The sequence below is a fragment of the Crinia signifera genome, chromosome 12, assembly GCF_055691185.1.
Source record: "Crinia signifera chromosome 12, ASM5569118v1, whole genome shotgun sequence".
NCBI lineage: Eukaryota > Metazoa > Chordata > Amphibia > Anura > Myobatrachidae > Crinia > Crinia signifera.
In genome coordinates, this window is record NC_139228.1 from 81471008 (window position 1) to 81477064 (window position 6057).

The following is a 6057-nucleotide window of genomic DNA, read 5'->3' on the forward strand; positions in this document are numbered from 1 at the left end:
GTCACCAGATTATATGCCTTTTAGTCAGGATTGTCACATTGGGGACCGAGTTTGGGCACCTCTGCACTAAGAAGTACCATTGCAATGTTATTGCTAAGTGAAATATTTAAATTTCAGCAATGAACATTTGTTAAAACTTAAGTGCCCCCCACCCCAGCTGCAATAATAACCCACCCTGGGTTCCCCTAAGTACCGTACATGTATAAATCTAATGTACAGACACGCACACACAATGCATGCACATGGAACCATATTTCTACATGTACTGTATGTGAGATTTTTGCGTTAATGGTTTATATTAAAACGGAGGAAAAATTTTAAATTCTATTTTTAAAAAACAAACCGACATGTTCACCATCTATGTTTCATACATACGGTATGTCAGTGAGAATTCCTGGCCAATGTGACAGGTAGGTGAGGGAAAGTTAGCTTAGCTCACAGGCCGCAGTGGGAAATGCTTTTGAACTTGCCGGTGGCTGTCTGGAGGTCAGAACCCAGTGTGGACGTGGCGTCTTAGAAATGTAACACCTGCAAGGATGCTTTTCTCAGGGTTATGCTTAATTTTGTTATAGAACCTGGGGGCACCCCTGAATCTGGTACCCCTACGCCAGGCATTCCCAACCACGGTCCTCAAGGCACACCAACAGTGCAGGTTTTGTAGATATCCAGGCTTGAGCACAGGTGACTTAATTAGTATCTGATGGATTCTGATTAATCCATCTGTGCTGAAGCCTGGATATCAGTAAAAGCTGCACTGTTGGTGTGCCTTGAGGACCGTGGTTGGGAATGCCTGCCCTACGCAGCCAGCCCTGGATACAGGCCAAGTTTCCCATAGCTCAGGCATGTCCAAACGATGGCCCTCCAGCTGTTGTGAAACTACAAGTCCCATCATGCCTTGCCACAGTTTTGCTATAAGGGAATGCTAAAACTATGGCAAGGCATGCTGGGATGTGTAGTTTCACAACAGCTGGAGGGCCACAGTTTCTGCCATAGCTGAAACGCTTTGGACCAAGTATTTGTGATTTCAGAGTTGTCTTTATTTTGGAATATTTGCTAAATCTCGCAGACACTGAGTAAGTCCTGGGCCAAGTGCAGACTGCGCCCCAGGGGGGACTCATACTATCGTGAGTGGGTTGCAAATGGATTCGCAGCTAATCCCCGATCCAATTTGCACGGGGCAGGATTTCACTGGGTAGCGGCTGTATCATCACAGGGTGTATGAGGCCGATTCAATTAGTTGTTGTTGTTGTTTATACTGTAACCACTTTCGCATTGGTCATATTACTATATCTGTGCACAAAGCAGCAAATTATACCCGGGGTGGGGGGTGTTTGAATCTGGCAACCAGTGAGCACTGTGCTGTATACTTGCCTACCTGCCCCTCTCCATCCCTGCTCTGTCCCTGGGCTTCCCTGGTAATGTAGGATTGCCATCACCTGTGGTGACACCTTTCGTATTATTTACCTAGCTCCCCACAGGTGATGACAATCCTACATTATTCATACCTCCCAGCATGCCCCTCTCCAGGAGGACACAATGCTCTGCTCCTGGGCTTCCCTGGTAATGTAGGATTGCCATCACCTGTGGTGACACCTTTCTTATCAGTTACCTAGCTCCCCACAGGTGCTGGTAATCATACATTATCCATACCTACCAGCATGCCCCTCTCCAGGAGGACACAATGCTCTGTTCCTGGGCTTCCCTGGTAATGTAGGATTGCCAGCACCTGTGGTGACACCTTTCTTATCAGTTACCTAGCTCCCCACAGGTGATGGCAATCCTACATTACCAGGGAAGTCCAGGGACAGAGCATTTTCTCCATCATGGAGAGGGTCAGGTAGGCAAGTATACAGCACTGATATGCAAACCAGACCTGTGCTAGAAACACCACAGCAGATAGCAACACCCCAGGCAGGGAATAAGAACTGCACGGGTTTTCAACGATGGCGGGTGCTAGAATGAACACTAAATTACTATGTATGTATGTAGCATTTTCACTAACTGGGTATTTTTATAATAATGCACTATTAAGCCCCATACCCACTAGACGACCTTCTAAACCAGGCATGTCCAAACTGTGGCCCTCCAGCTGTTGTGAAACTACACATCCGAGCATGCCTCACATAGTTTTAGCATTCCCTAATAGCAAAACTGTGGCAAGGCATGATGGGACTTGTAGTTTTACAACAGCTGGAGGGCCATGGTTTGGACATGCCTGTTCTAAACGATAGCTTTTTAGTTGCCTACTTTTAAAAACTAGATTGTGAACGTGGCACCTAGAAGCGTGGGTGTGTACTGCTACATCTGAGAGGAATCTTGTAAAATGACTTCTATCCAAATGTAGATGAGCCCCAAAGCACTTATGCCCCTTTCAGACCGCACAAATTAAACGGTATATTGCAGTTTCTTTACTGTTTCAAAACGGTAATATGTGCAGTCTGAAAGGTCCAGAGTGAATTTACCGTTTTAAAATTATCCGTTCATTACATATGCGCATATGTAATGCTCGGCCGGCTCGTTAAATATGCACTGCGCTGGCTCAGAGGGACCAACGCAGAGGGGACCTGGCTCAGAGTGGACCCCCCCCCAATGTGTTTAAGAAAACCCCCATGCGCCGGTACCTCGTGCCTTACGATCCCGGCTGTCAAATGGCACTTAAACGGTAATATCCTGTTTAAGAGATGCGGTGTGAAAGGGGTTTTACCTGGCAGGCCCGTTTTTAGAAACGTTTCAAAATACCTGGTCAAAGCCAGTTTTGCGGTCTGAAAGTAGCATTGGTAAGCTATACTATACTTGCAAATATGCTGTTGATTCAATGTAAATGTATCTATCTCTCATTCCTTGTTTCCCCAAAAATGTAACGGTATAATGTGGGCTAGGTGACATGAGGTAGATTGTTAGACTAATGAGGGAGAGAGGGAGATTGCTGCTATGTCAGGGAGTCTCCTGCAGAATGCAGGAGGGAAGGTAACTATGATGTAACGGGATTGGTACTAAATCCCAGTGGTCAGAATCCCGGCGTTCAAAATCCAGACGCCAGGACCGCCGAAATCCCGACAAGGGGGACGTGGATTGCCCCCACTTGCGGGCTTGCTGCGCTCGCCACGCAGCGGGTCCAGTACCTCGCTACACTCGGCACACTAATTTATTCTCCCTCTATGGGTCTTGTGGACACCCATAGAGGGAGAAAGTGTTGGGATTCTGACCGCCGGGATTGTTACTGCATCCCGCTGTAACAGTGTAATGTGGGCTAAGGGACATGAGGGAGATCTCTAGACTAATGAGGGAGAGAGGGAGTTTGCTGCTGTGTCAGGGAGTCTCCTGCAGAACCCAGGAGGGGAGGTAACTATGATGTAACAGTGTAATGTGGGCTAGGTGACATGAGGGAGATTGCTAGACTAATGAGGGAGAGAGGGAGATTGCTGCTATGTCAGGGAGTCTCCTGCAGAATGCAGGAGGGAAGGTAACTATGATGTAACAGTGTAATGTGGGCTAGGTGACATGAGGGAGATTGGTACACTAATAAGGGAGAGAGGGAGATTGCTGTTATTTCAGGGAGTCTCCTGCAGAATGCAGGAGGGGAGGCAACTATGATGTAACATTTTAATGTGGACTAGGTGACATGATGGAGATTGCTAGACTAATGAGGGAGATCGCTGCTATGTCAGGGAGTCTCCTGCAGAATGCTGGAGGGGAGGTAAAAATGATGTAACTGTGTAATGTGGGCTAGGTGACCTGAGAGAGATTGCCAGACTAATGAGGGAGAGAGGGAGATTGCTGCTATGTCAGGGAGTCTCCTGCAGAATGCAGGAGGGGAGGTAACTATGGTGTAACAGTGTAATGTGGGCTAGGTGACCTGAGAGAGATTGCTAGACTAATGAGGAAGAGAGGGAGATTGCTGCTATGTCAGGGAGTCTCGTGCAGAATACAGGAGGGGAGGTAACTATGATGTAACGGGATTGGTACTAAATCCCGGTGGTCGGAATCCTGGCGTTCAAAATCCAGACGCCGGAATCCCGACCGCCGAAATCCCGACAAGGGGGGAATGTGGATTGCCCCCCCTTGCGGGCTAGCTGCGCTCGCCACGCAGCGGGTCCGGTACCTCGCTACACTCGGCACACTAATTTATTCTCCCTCTATGGGTCTTGTGGACACCCATAGAGGGAGAAAGTGTTGGGATTCCGACCGCCGGGATTGTTACTGCATCCCGCTGTAACAGAGTAATGTGGGCTAAGTGATATGAGGGAGATTGCTAGACTAATGAGGGAGATTGCTGTTATGTCAGGGAATCTCCTTCAGAATGCAGGAGGGGAGGTAACTATGATGTAACAGTGTAATGTGGGCTAGGTGACCTGAGAGAGATTGCCAGACTGATGAGGGAGAGGGGGAGATTGCTGCTATGTCAGGGAGTCTCCTGCAGAATGCAGGAGGGGAGGTAACTATGATGTAACTGTGTAATGTGGGCTAGGTGACATGAGGGAGATTGCTAGACTAATGAGGAAGAGAGGGAGATTGCTGCTATGTCAGGGAGTCCCCTGCAGAATGCAGGAGGGGAGGCAACTATGATGTAACATTGTAATGTGGGCTAGGTGACATGATGACAATTGCTAGACTAATGAGGGAGATTGCTGCTATTTCAGGGAGTCTCCTGCAGAATGCTGGAGGGGAGGTAACTATGATGTAACAGTGTAATGTGGGCTAGGTGACATGAGGGAGATTGCTAGACTAATGAGAGAGAGAGAGAGGGATATTGCTGCTATTTCAGTGAGTCTCCTGCAGAATGCAGGAGGGGAAGTAACTATGATGTAACTGTGTAATGTGGGCTAGGTGACATAAGGGAGATTGCTAGACTAATGAGGGAGAGAGGGAGATTGCTGTTATTTCAGGGAGTCTCCTGCAGAATGCAGGAGGGGAGGCAACTATGATGTAACATTTTAATGTGGACTAGGTGACATGATGGAGATTGCTAGACTAATGAGGGAGAGAGGGAGATCGCTGCTATGTCAGGGAGTCTCCTGCAGAATGCTGGAGGGGAGGTAACTATGATGTAACAGTGTAATGTGGGCTAGGTGACGTGAGGGAGATTGCTAGACTAATGAGGGAGAGAGGGAGATTGCTGCTATGTCAGGGAGTCTCCTGCAGAATGCAGGAGGGGAGGTAACTATGATGTAACAGTGTAATGTGGGCTAGGTGACATGAGAGAGATTGCCAGACTAATGAGGAAGATAGGGAGATTGCTGCTATGTCAGGGAGTCTCCTGCAGAATGCAGGAGGGGAGGTAACTATGATGTAACAGTATAATGTGGGCTAGGTGACATGAGAGAGATTGCCAGACTAATGAGGAAGAGAGGGAGATTGCTGCTATTTCAGGGAGTCTCCTGCAGAATGCAGGAGGGGAAGTTACTATGATGTAACTGTGTAATGTGGGCTAGGTGACAAGAGGGAGAATGCTAGACTAATGAGGGAGAGAGGGAGATTGCTGCTATGTCAGGGAGTCTCCTGCAGAATGCAGGAGGGGAGGTAACTATGATGTAACAGTGTAATGTGGGCTAGGTGACATGAGGGAGATTGCTAGACTAATGAGGGAGAGAGGGATATTGCTGCTATTTCAGGGAGTCTCCTGCAGAATGCAGGAGGGGAGGTAACTATGATGTAACAGTGTAATGTGGGCTAGGTGACATGAGGGAGATTGCTAGACTAATGAGGGAGAGAGGGAGATTGCTGCTATGTCAAAGAGTCTCCTGCAGAATGCAGGAGGGGAGGTAACTATGATGTAACAGTGTAATGTGGGCTAGGTGACATGAGGGAGATTGCTAGACTAATGAGGGAGAGAGGGAGATTGCTGCTATGTCAGGGAGTCTCCTGCAGAATGCAGGAGGGGAGGTAACTATGATGTAACAGTATAATGTGGGCTAGGTGACATGAGGGAGATTGCTAGACTAATGAGGGAGAGAGGGAAATTGCTGCTATGTCAGGGAGTCTCGAGCAGAATGCAGGAGGGGAGGTAACTATGATGTAACAGTATAATGTGGGCTAGGTGACATGAGGAAGATTGCT